Source organism: Myotis brandtii, unplaced genomic scaffold (assembly GCF_000412655.1).
Source record: "Myotis brandtii unplaced genomic scaffold, ASM41265v1 scaffold115, whole genome shotgun sequence".
Classification (NCBI taxonomy): Eukaryota; Metazoa; Chordata; class Mammalia; order Chiroptera; family Vespertilionidae; genus Myotis; species Myotis brandtii.
In genome coordinates this window covers 15,754,078-15,767,987 of record NW_005353967.1, presented here as the reverse complement: position 1 = coordinate 15,767,987, position 13,910 = coordinate 15,754,078, and positions in this window count along the sequence as shown.

The following is a 13,910-nucleotide window of genomic DNA, read 5'->3' as shown; positions in this document are numbered from 1 at the left end:
ATATGCATGCATACAAGTCCTTTAATCTCTTGTTCCCCCCCTCCCCTCCCCTGCCTTCCCTCTGAGGTTTGACGGTTGATGCTTCTCTGTCTCTAGATCTAATTTTGTTATTCAGTTTACATTGTTCATTATATTCCACAAATGAGTGAGATCATGTGATATTTACCCTTCTCTGACTGGCTTATTTCACTTAACATAATGCTCTCCAGGTTCATCCATGCTGTTTTGAATGGTAAGAGTTCTTTCTTTTTTACAGCAGCATAGTATTCCATTGTGTAGATATACCACAGTTTGCTAATCCACTCATCTGCTGATGGGCACTTAGGCTGTTTCCAAATCTTAGCTATTGTAAACTGTGCTGCTATGAACATAGGGGTGCATATGTCCTTTCTGGTGGGTGTTTCTGATTTCTTGGGATATATTCCTAAAAGTGGGATCACTGGGTCAAATGGGAGTTCCATTTTTAATTTTTTGAGGAAACTCCATACTGTTTTCCACAGTGGCTGCACCAGTTTGCATTCCCACCAGCAGTGTATGAGGGTTCCTTTTTCTCCACATCCTCGCCAGCACTTGTCATTTATTGATTTGTTGATGATAGCCACTCTGACAGGTGTGAGATCATACCTCATTGTCATTTTAATTTGCATCTCTCGGATAATTAGTGACTTTGAGCATTTTTTCATGTCTCTTGGCCTTCTGAGAATATAGTGGAGTCAAGACAGTCTCTTCAATAAACGGTGTTGGGAAAATTAGACAGATACATGCAAAAACATGAAACTAGACCACCAACTTACACCATATACAAAAATAAACTCAAAATGGATAAAAGACTTAAATGTAAGAAGGGAAACCATAAAAATCTTAGAGGAATCCACAGGCAGCAAAATATCAGACACATCTCGTAGCAATATGTTTACTGACACATCTCCTAGGACAATGGAAACTAAGGAGAAAATAAACAAATGGGACTACATCAAAATACAAAGCTTCTGCACAGCAAAAGAAACCATCAACAAAACAACAAGAAATCCCACTGCACAGGAGAACATATTTGCCAATGCTATCTCAGATAAGAGTTTAATCTCCAAAATTTATAGGGAACTCATACACCTTAACAAAAGGAAGATAAACAATACAATAAAAAATGGGCAAAGGACCTAAATAGACACTTCTGAGAGTGGACATACAGAAGGCCGAGAAATAAGGACATTTTAAGCAAATGTGACCTGTTAATAAATTTTTAACTCACTCATTTTTTGTGAATGTTAATAATAAAGAAGAAAGGGCTGCTTAAACAGAGTGCATGATCATTTGACCTCTCCTGGCTGAAATTTTCTTTGGCACTCTAACCATCAAAGCTCTGCCAAACTAGTTGACAGTTAAGTGGCATTCTCATGCAAGGCACACAAAATAGACTTCATAAGGCTGTTTAACTTTCTTAGGTGTGTGTGTTTATCATATATGCAACTATTTACATTATTGCTCATAGCATCACGGAAGGGGACAGATGAGGAAACTGAGAACTGGGGTATGAGTATCGCTTAAGGGCTTGGGGCTAGTACCTGCCAGTTCCCTGCAACGGTAACACAGAGAAGAATCTAAGAAAGAGAGCTGGGATGAGGGGCAAGAGCCCGGCAGGGAGTGTCCACCCAGGCCCAGCTCACACACCTGACCACCAGCTCACACACCCCCTTGACATGTTGCACAGCGTAGTGCTAGTGTCCTAGGCTGGCCATTTTCAGAAGTGCTATTTCCTATATGTGCATCTCACCTTAACCATATATGGTTTTGACATTCAGCCCTGCTAATAAGATACAATATAAAAATGGAACATTGACGTTATTGTTAACGTTTATTAAACAATTGATTGGTTTGCCAATAAATGGTATATTCCCACACAACTTGTTATTCCTAAATAGGAAAAGAAAAAAACAATGTAGAAAACTAGTTTCCTAAGCATAATGAGAAGTTTATACTGATGTGCATAGAAAGGACTGCCTGTAACTGCATAAATGTCAACCCCTACAAGCATGTTGTCTTGTAGTCTGTTTGTAGTCCTCAGTTTTACATGGGATACAATACAAAGTTATAGGCCTCTAAATGCCTAGTGATGTAAGTCTCACTATCTACACTGTGTAACCCCCATTATAAGACAGGGAAGACTTCTGGTGGAAGAAACCACTGCCATTTTTATTTTTAAAAAATTGCCTACTGCATACTTGTACTTCAACTACAATAATTCTATATCCAATAGGGAAAATGAACCATAAACGTACCCTATCAAAGAAAACAAGCAGTGAGTTAACCATTAGATTTAAGTCACACATAAAAATATAAGGCAGACTACGAAAAATCTTGTGGCTGACAACTCACAGATAAAAATCAACACAACTTACAAAAGTGTTTTTATTATGTAATGAAGTATATATAAAATCATAACTAAATGTATATGCATGTTTACTAGTCAGAAATATACTGACCCAATATCCAAAGGCAATCACATGAATGCTCCCAACAGCTGTACAAGTTACTGAACTAATTAAGAGTTCTTCTTTGCACATATTTATATAATTTCTTAATTTACAAAAAGGAGATTTCTTACACCTACTTCCACCGCAAGATGCTACAGGCCAAGAAAGGCCACTTCATGCGCTGGCTCTTCTTCCCTTCCAGGGGGTCTGTCCCCCACCCACCAGCACCTCAGAGCTCTGCAACAGCACCTGGCCTAGCAGCCACCACACAGGCTGCCTGGGGAGGGGGATCTGTGTCCTCACCTCTCAGTCAGGGGCTGCAGCAAAGTTTTCACATCCTTCAGATTGTCCTATTTAGCACCTCCCTTACAACAGAGACCAATATTTTATTTTTCTAATTTGATTTATTTCAAGATAGCGCAGGCTTATTTAAAAATGTGCGTTAAATTGTATATATGTGAAACAGAAAATGGAAATTCCCTCTAATCTCTCCATAGAACAATACTTCACGTACATCTGGCCTCTGAGTGGATCTGTCAGCAGGCACGTCTCAGCACCTACTTGGTAAAATCCTGCATGCTGGAGCCAAGGAGATCTGCTCACCAGACAGAGGCATCCTGGCTGGATGTCATCAGTCTCCAAAATAGCTACTCATTCTCCCTGCCCTGTAATAAACCTTGAATTCAACACAAACAAAAGTAAGGGGCAAGAAGGAAAAGGAACTGTGAAAGTGTCCCGGTATGGAAATCAACCACATATTTGGAATTCTATGGGAATAAGTTAACAAAAAGAGAGCAGGCACCTGGCAGGAAAAAATGTTAAGGAAATTATTGAGATGTGATACATATCCTGTCAAAACAGCGCTTGAAGTGGTGATTCATTCGATTAGTATCATCTAAATGCTTTGTTACTTTAAACACTCCATAAGTTTATCAATATTTCATTGGGTACAGAAGAATTTTTAAAAACATTTAAGTACTGAGCTGTTCAAATAATCCTATGCCCAACAATAAATACCTAGCAAGTATCACCATATTCACAGCAGGCCTCTCGAAGGTCACTAAGATCGCTTTGGCTAACGCTGTGGCCATCAATGCAAGTCCGAGCTGTGGAGGCTTGGCCCTGGACTGGAGCGCTGTCCCGACAACAGAAACATCAGAATCAGTTCACTCTTGGCAAGTCGAGCAGAACACCAAAACCTTGATCAAACACCTCCAGAATTCTGTAAGGCTGTTTTCACTCTCACGTGTCTATAGTTAGAAAAAGGATACTATATACAAAGCTAGGTTTTTCTATACAAATTTACGGTGTAAACTCGTTACAAGCATATTTGCCAAAACAAATTCAAATACAAAAGAATAGTATTTTCTTTCAAGTTTCTCTCCCCTACCAGTTACTGTAAATGTCTAATGTACTTATAAGCCCAAATGTAAAAGGAGTTTTTAACTCATCAATGATAAGGGATTACATAATTTCGGTAAATGAAAGATTTAAAACAAGTGCAAGAGTTTGTGATGGAATTTGACATCTGGAAGATATCCACTCCAATTATATTTATGAGCTAAGTCACAGCCGTGGGCAAACTACGGCCCGCGGGCCGGATCCAGCCCGTTTGAAATGAATAAAACTAAAAAAAAAAAAAAGACCATACCCTTTTATGTAATGATGTTTACTTTGAATTTATATTAGTTCACACAAACACTCCATCCATGCTTTTGTTCCGGCCCTCTGGTCCAGTTTAAGAATCCATTGTGGCCCTCGAGTCAAAAAGTTTGCCCACCCCTGAATGAAGTATACAGATTTTCATTAAAATGTCTATTTCTTAAATTCACTTGTTTTTATAACATCACTGAAGCAGAGACCTATTTACAATATAGCTTGTATTTAGCACATTAGAACAGAAAAAAAAAATACTGGACAATACCGTACTTTGATTCCCATTATCCTAGGTATGGCTCCCAAGAAAATGCCTTCACTCAAGCTGCCGAGAACGCCCTGCCCCACACCATCTCCACATCAAAATATATTTATTTGCTTTCACGGCTGCTGATTTGGCAGCACTGAGAGCTCCTTAAAAGCTACTCCCAAGCCTCCAGCACCCAGAATATGCCTGCCTCATAGTAACTACTATCCAAACTCAACTCAAATAGAACGCTCAAACTCCCTGGGATGGAAAAGCTTTGGAAAGAACACCTGGATAAGAGGGTTTAGAGCCCCGACACCCAACAAGTAAAAGCGCAAACAGAATAATGCCCCAAGTCCAAATCACCAGTATAACAGGATGTCTTTATCTTGAGGTTCTGTAAGAAATGGAGGGACGTTATGCCTTAAAATGACATCTTTTTATGAGCACAACTTTGTTTTCTTTTGTATTACTAGTTGGGAGCTACATGAAATACTATAGGTTTTAGAAATTTGCTACACCTTTTGAAAATAGGTTGTGAAATCAAATAGAAGAGAAATCACCAAGTTTCTTAAGAGAAAAGGGGGGTGGAGCCTAAGGGGGAGTAAAGAAGAGGAGAAGAGGGAGAGGAAGAAAAGAGAGAGAAGCATTATAAATGTTATTTTAGCTAAAATTAGACATCTATCAAAAATGCCATAAATTTCAGGACACATTCTCCACTCAGCCTAAATGGAGTTAGGTACATGAAGCCCCATTGGCTAAAATGAAATGAATACCCATTTTCAGTCATTTTTGAATTCAATTAAAAATAATTACTAGATTATTCCTGGCTGATTCCACCTCACTGCTCATGAAGTATTCAGACAACAATAGCATGAGCTGCCAGCACAGGGAAATCTCAGGGTCTGAGCAATCATTTCTCCCTGTAAAGATGCAGCACTAAAACAGCATCTTCAAGCCCAGATTCCTGAACAGTTGAGATGCTGCCAGTAAAGGGTCTGAAAGCACTCCTGGAACCAAGCATTATGCTGGTCGTCCAAGAAAGAGGTAAGACACCATCCATACTCCATACAAACACAGAACTTGAGAGATGGGACACACCATGGAGAAGGGCTTAGCCCAACCCCTTGGGTTTCCAATGAGGTCACCAGGGCCCAGAGAGGTGACATGGCTCACCTGGTATGTGTGTCAGTCACAGTGCTAAGATTTCAAGCCAAATTCTGCTTCTGGTTCAGCTTTTGCTACACCCATACTGGGTCTTTCTTCCTTCCTTCCTTCCTTCCTTCCTTCCTTCCTTCCTTCCTTCCTCGCTCACGAGACAGACAAAGTCCTCGGGCCAGGCGCCTCCCCCATCCTGTGACTCCTTGGAACTGTGTACAGAGCACGTGATGGAAAGCTTAGCATTCAGCCCGGGGCTGCAGCGCTTACCCAAACAGGGAGGGGCGGGAGGGAGGAGCTCCAGGGTCTGCAGTGGACCTCTAGTGGCTCCTGAGGGGCGAGCACGCACGCCTTCCAGATTATTCCTGCACAGTTGCTCCTGCGTTGTATAGTTCTTACTTATCTCTGTTGTTGAAAGTTATACAGATGCTCCCCTTTTTCCCCCTTTGACCCCTCCTCGCCTCCACCCCCACCCCCCCCCCCCCCCCAGGCCTTCATCACTCTATTGTCTGTATCCATAAATGCATATAAGTTCCCCTTTAATCACTCCCCACTCACTCCCTCACCCCCGCCTCCCCTTTGAAATTCGACAGTCTCTGGATCTATTTTGTTCATCAGTTTAGTTTGTTCATTCGCTTCCACATATGAGTGAGATCATGTGATACTTATCTTTCTATGACTTGCTTATTTCACTTAGCATAATGTTCTCCAGGCCCATCCATGCTATCACAAATGGTAAGAGCTCTTTCATTTTTACAGCTGCATAGTGTTCCATTGTGTAAATGTAACAGTTTTTTTGTCCATGCATCTGCTGATGGGCTATTTCCAAATCTTAGCTATTGTAAATTGCACTGCTATGAACATAGGGATACATATATTCTTTCTGATTGGTGATTCTATTTTCTTAGGATATATTCCTAGAAGTGGGATCATTGGGTCAAATGGCAGTTTCATTCTTAATTTTTTTGAGGAAACTCCATACTGTTTTTCCACAGTGGCTGCACCAGTATGCACTCCCACCAGCTATGTACTAGGGTTCCCTTTTCTCCACATCCTTGCCAGCACTTGTCATTTGTTGATTTGTTGGTGATAGCCATTCTGACAGGTGTGAGGTGACATGTCATTGTCGTTTTAATTTGCATCTCTCAGATGATTAGTGACTTTGAGCATTTTTTTCATATGTCTCATGACCTTCTGAATGTCCACTTTGGAGATGTGTTTATTTAGTATCCTTTGCCCATTTTTAAATTGGATTGTTTGTCTTCCTTTTGTTAAGTTGCATGAGTTCCTTACATATTTTGGAAACTAACCCCTTATCAGATGTATCATTGGCAAATATGTTCTCCCATGCAGTGGGCTCTCTTTTCATTTTGTTGATGTTTTCTTTTGCTGTACAGAAGCTTTGTATTTCAATATAGTCACATTTGTTTTCTCCTTAGTTTCCTTGCCCTAGGACAGCAGTTCTCAACCTGTGGGTCGTGACCCCTTTGGTGGTCGAACGACCCTTTCACAGGGGTCGCCTAAGACCATCCTGCATATCAGATATTTACATTACGATTCATAACAGTAGCAACATTACAGTTATGAAGTAGCAACGAAAATAATTTTATGGTTGGGTCACAACATGAGGAACTGTATTTAAAGGGCCAGAAGGTTGAGAACCACTGCCCTAGGAGATGTATCGATAAACATATTGCTATAAGAGATGTCTGAGATTTTGCTGCCTATGGCTTCTTCTAAGATTGTTATGGTTCCACAATTTACATTTAAGTATTTTATCCATTTTGAATTTATTCTTGTGTATGGTGTAAGTTGATGGCCTAGTTTCATTTTTGCATGTACCTGTCCAATTTTTCCAACACTATTTATTGAAGAAACTGTTTTTACTTCTTGTATGCTCTTGCCTCCTTTGTCAAATATTAATTAAGCATAATGGTGTGGGTCAATTTCTGGGTGCTCTGTTATGTTCCATTGACCTATATGCCTATTCTTGTGCCAGTACCAGGCTTTACCATTGCAACAAAAAAAACCCTGATACTTAAGAATAAAACTAACCAAGGAGGTAAAAGACCTGTACTCAGAAACTACAGGACATTGAAAAAAGAGATTGGTAGAATAAACATCATTAAAATGTCCATACTACCCAAAGCAATCAATAGATTCAAGGCAATCCCTATTAAAATGGCAATGGCATATTTCACAGATCTAGAACAAACATTGCAAAAATTTATATGGAATCTAAAAAGACCTGAATAGCTGCAGCAATCTTAAAAAAGAATAAAGTTGGCAATACCAGATATCACAATACTAGATATTAAAAAGCCACTGTACTTAGACTATTTTTTTAAATATATATTTTATTGATTTTTACAGAGAGGAAGGGAGAGGGATAGAGAGTTAGAAACATCGATGAGAGAGAAACATCGATCAGCTGCCTCCTGAACAACCCCTACTGGGGATCGAGCCCGAAACCAAGGTACATGAATTGAACCCGGGACCCTTCAGTCCGCAGGCCAACACTCTATCCACTGAGCAAAACCGGTTAAGGCCAGTCTATCTTTTAAAAACCTTATTGCACACAACCTACTACAGTTTTTAAATGCATGTCATAAAACACCAATCATGTTCAGTTCCCACTAAAAAAAACTGCTCTTGCCCTGGCCAGGTTGCTCAGTTGGTTGGATTATATGTACCCCCCATGTTCACTGTAGCATTATATACAATAGCCAAGACATGGAAACAACCTAAATGCCATCAACAGATGGGTAGATAAAGAAAATGTGGTATATAAACATGATGGAATGTTATTCAGCCATAAAAAAGGAAGTCTTGCCTTTTGCAACAATATGGATGAACCTGGAGGGCATTACACTAAGTAAAATGTCAAACTTTAAAAGACAAATACTGTCTGCTATAAAATACAGTATCAGTAATATGTGGAATCTTTTAAAAAGCCAATTTCAGCCCTAGCCGGTTTGGCTCAGTGGATAGAGTGTTGGTCTGCAGACTGAAGGTCTCAGGTTTGATTCTGGTCAAGGGCATGTACCTCGGTTGCAGGCTTGATCCCTGGTCTTGGTCAAAGCCCATGCGGGAGGCAACCAATCAATGTGTCTCTCTCACATCAGTGTTTCTCTCTGTGTGTCTCTCTCCCTCCCTTCCACTCTCTCTAAAAACTGATGGAAAAATATCCTCAGGTGAGGATTAACAATAACAAAAAAAACAAAAAAAAAGCCAATTTCATAGAAATAGATAATAGAATGATAGTGGCCAGGGCTGGGGTATGAGGAAATGGGGAGATGTAGGTCAAAAGGTATAAACTTCTAGTTACAAATTCTGAGGATCTAATGTACAGCATGGTGACTATAGTTAAAGTGTTGAAAGTTGCTCAGAGTAGATCTTAAGTGTACTCACCATACACACAAGAAAAGAGTTAACTATATGAGGTGATGGATGTGTTAATTATCTTGGTTTTGATAATTAATCCACATGTACATGTACATATTTTACATACATGTGATGATTTGATGTACAATTATATTTTCCAATTATACACCTGAGAGATTCTGAACCCAAGTGATTTCAATGAACAACCAGGCTTGGAATCCTGGGTTATGGGCTCAAATCACCCCTACCATTTGAATCTCTCTCTCTCTCTTCCCCCTCCGGCTCCCTTCCTGTCTCTCTAAAAATCAATACAAATATTTTTTTAAAAAGAAAGAAAAGGAGGAAGACTATTGACAAAGAACCAGGTGGCAAGGCACAGACAATAAACAAGGGTCATTAGGGAAGAAGGAAAATTGCCTCAGAAAGAACCATCCAGCCCAGTAAAAACCTCTTGATCTTCACCAATGCTCAATGTCTAAGACCTCCTTTGCTTTGAGTCCTGGTTTACAGCGTCCCTGCAAAGGCCAATAGTGATGTTTCCCTGTGTGTCTGGTGTGGAAATTTTATCATGAAATTCAGAAACAATCAGCCCACTCACCTTTCTTCTTCCCAGAGTTACCTCACCCCTCTTCCCCATGGGGGCCTCCTCAGAAGAGAGAGGGAGCAGGGTAGTCTATGACCTGCGTCCCTGGGATCCAGACTTTCATGTCTGAAATCTCCCTGGACTAAATCCAGAAGATAACTCTGTCATTTCAACCTGATGACTGTCTGGTGACCAAGGTGAGGTACATTAACGGTAGCAACAGTTGATAACCCCTGCAAATGTTTATTGACTACCCACTGAGAGGTGGCCCGGTGAACAGTGAATTCCTGGCAGTGTTGCCCAAAACAGCAAGGCTGACTTGACCAATGCCCTCCTCACTTTGAAATTTCATGATGTTAGAACTGGCAGGTTTGTAGAGACCATCAAGTCTACTCCATTCCATCGCAGCAGATGAGAACATTGAGACCCAGAGAGGGCTCATACTCACACAAGATTACACAACTGTCTCTATCCCTGCCTCAAACTCAAAGCCTCAGGTGCTTTCCCCTGCGGTCATGCTGACATCTCACTGCCTTCTGAAACCTGGGAAACCTGGTAGAGCGACTTTTTAAAAAATGTCTATTTCCCTCTGTTACAAATATAACCACCAACATTTTCTGGCTCTTCCTCTCTGCCAAGTACTAGTAGAAGAGCTCTCTATAAATTTACTCACTGTATTCTCACAACCACCCAAGGGGACAGGTTACAATGATTATCCCCATTTCACAAATGGAACCCTGAAGTAGAGAGAGGTCACACAGCCGGGCAGAGGCGGGCTGTCGAACGAGACAGTCTGGCTCCAGAGTCCCCACTCTTAACCACTTTGTTATGGTTCATGAAGGATAATTTCTTTAAATCATAAAATGATGGAAGAAAAGGAGCAAGCCGTAAGCACAAAGGGCATGATCACTCGTGTTTGAAAATGAATTTCCGAGCTAAACCATAAGTTCCATTAATATATGTAATAGATCTCTTGATCACCTATTTATTAAGTTGAGGGAAAGTCTATGCATACCAAAAGAAAATATACAAAGCATATTAACATTTTAAGCATTTTTTTAAAAGGCGGAATGATCTACCTGAGATAGGCAGAACATATTTGAGCGCTGGTTTTAGAAGGGTCTCTTCTGGACATGCCCTGGAAAGTGAAGGTGTCGCCGACCTCACCTGTGCTGGCCTTCACTCTCGGACACAAGATGTCCCCTCTGCTGTTGAAAGAATATTACCTCTTCATTAACTTTCTACAGTCATCCAGCCTCAAGTTGACAATTAAGGAAAAGATTAAACTAAAATAAGAGAAGACACCTCTGAAGACAAATAAAAGTATATCTGATATAAGAGTTCAAAACCAAGATCACTGAAACAAAAACCCTATATTCACTTATATTACTTTTATACTTGCCCTGATATTTAAAATGATGTCAAATCTCATTATCTTGGTTATCCAGGAGAAGAAATCCAGGAGCCGTAATGGTAGAAATAAACAAATTACAATTGTGCCTAAGATCAAATTTCAAGGGGAAAACTGCAGTCAATTAAGAAGATGTATTATCACATTAAAAAGTTACATGACATTTTACCAGCCAAATTATCTTAGTATCAAGTGTGCAAAAGTCCACTCAAAATGCAACAAATCCCAAAAAACTCTGAAACCGAAAAAGTATTGCCTTAAACATGAAATCCACAATCCAGAGAATTAAAGCAAAGAACAGCATCGGGAGCATAGTGGACCTTCAAGTATTTGTTGAATGAATATACATCAAGAAAATGGTGACAGAAAGAGGAGCATGAAAGAAACTGTGAAAATGGCTAAGGCAGTGAGTGTGACACTGCTTTGAGCTTTTGAGAACTTTTTAATACCAGGAAAGTAACAGAAGGCCTAAGGAATATAGATACTGGACAAAATGACAGACTACTATATCTAATCAGGGCAAAATGTTGGGTGTATAGGACTTGACCTGCACTTCTTAAGAAAAATATCACCAAGCCTAGCTTTGCCTAAGTAAGGGATCTGGACTCCAGCCCTACAGAGTGGAACCATATTTATAGTACAGCTCTAACATGGCAAAATTCCCTGGATTTGATGCATTTCAAATACAACACTGGTGTGTTTTTTTTTTAATTAGAACTCTCAATAGTAGTTGCCCAGTTTGACCCATCTCTTTATAACAAATCTTATTTAAGGTTACGGGGGAGGAGGGAAGGGGGCGAGATCCTATAGCTTCTCAGCTCCACTAAGTACAAATGCAATTTGACAAAACCTACATAAGCCAGATCTGTCATATCTAATCAGTAAATTAAAGCATGATAAAATTACAGTCAGGCGGGGAGTTCAAGGATAATTTGGAATCTGTGCAGTACCATCCTAGCCATGCCCCAATCATAAAGTATTTTCCAACATTTATGTAATAAATCTTTTCTGGGGAGTCAGTGTTGGTTAGGATCCTGGCAGGACTTAAGGTTGGAGCTTAAGCACCAGTATAGTGGTTACCAGTTTTGTTCAGAATGTTTAATGTAAAAGTAATCTTATATTCCACCATTTACTTTAATACCTATTTAGAACACATTTCCTTTTCTCACGTGGCATATACGAAAGGAGGTCATGTATCAGAGCTCACCTGAAATTCCTGCCCAGTTTAAGTCTTAGCCACAGCAGTAGTTTCTTATAAGCACAATGGGAAAATATTCCAAACTCTTCTACAGCGTTCACATAACTTTTAAAAAGGTCTTGTGAAACCCAAGTGAGGCCCCTGATGAAATTTCATAGAGCCTCGGTTACCAACTGCAGGCACAGCTCGTTTTATTATGCTCCACTTTATTGCATCTCACACATGTTGCTTTTTCTTTTTTTTTAACAAATGAAGGCAAGACCTTCCACCAGCAACAACAAAAAAAGAGAGAGAGATTGCAACTCTCTTTATTGCAATACTCTCTTTACTGTGGAGGTATGGAATCAAACCCAAAATACTTAGGAGCTACGCCGGTACTGTTGTCCTCCTTGTTTCTAAACTGCTTAAAGGACAGGACAGGTGCTTCAAAGGAAAGTCTACTGGCACACCTGTTGCATAACTTGTTCTTGGTTAGCCAGGTTTTGATAAGGAAGAAAATACAGTCAGAAGCAGGACAAACACTGATTCTCTGTTCTCCCTTCTCCCATTAGCCAGGACGTGCTTCTGGGTCACACACCCAGTAGCCAGCGGTGCCTTGGTTTCCCTAACCACCACACAGGAGGCCTGATGCTACCCACATTCTTACTTGACCAAAGTTAGCGAGCACACTCACACAGAAAGTCCACATCAGAACATGACACTGAAATACTGTGTTGTATAAGTTCCAAAGGCTTTTACAGTATTCATTTCTTTTCCTCCAAAGACTCCAAAGGGGTTAGCTTGACCATTCATCAAGATCGGGCAAACACCAATGTGCTTTAAGAACCTGTACACAAAAACCCAGAACCGGTATATAGAAACCTTCCCGGGTAAAGTTACCACTCTGCTTGGATAATCAAGTGCAAAAGAGCAACGCACAGAACACAACAAGGACAGGTCTTTTATTTTTGCTTTTGTTGTGAAAACAGGACTTTGCTTCCCCTGACAGCTTCCGGGCCTAGGAACACTTGATGACAAAGTTTCAGAAAACCGGAGACCCCGTGGGACCCCAATGATTAGTTCTTTCTGAACGTCATACTTTTCCGTGTTTCTTACCCAGTTGGCACTGGTCTGGTGGCTCACCTCCATAACTCTGGGTCTGCGGGTATTTGTCGAAGCCCAGGCAGGGGTCACGGAGGAAGACGTGCGCAAACACAGATGTTGCTGCCTTTGCCTGACCCACCCAGGTGCAGCCAATGGGGGCAGGCTGTGCGCTCCGAGGGAGCAGATGCCTTCTCTCCTGGAAATCTAATTGGTGTCTGGGAAACCAGAGCTGGGTTTCCAAGGCGGCCTGAGCACCAGCTCCCACGCAGCCCCGGACAGGCCAGGATGCCTCCTCGGCCACGCACAGGCCCATCATTATGACCCCTGCGGAAGCTCCAAGCACGGGAGGGTGAGGGTACCACCACCCACACCCCGGGTGTTCAAGGGACAAACCAATCTATAAAATCAGCATCAAGAAACCCAACAGAATTCTGACCGCCTCTCCTAACTGTAGATACCTTTTAAGACTCAGCAGATGTTACTACACGAAAGAAAGGTTATGGCCTCTGTCCGGGCTTGTGCTTGGTCTGCTTTCTGGGGACCCGGCCCCGCCGGGTACCCTCCACCCGGAGCCGAGGCACCGATGGGAGAAGGGACCCCCAGCTTTCGAGCATCTCCCTTGCCCGCCGCAGGAGTGCCATTCCTTTCCCCAGCGTCCGAGGGCACTGGCCGGGCTTCCACCCACCCACCCCGGTCCCCGGAGGCGGGGGCGGGAGGGG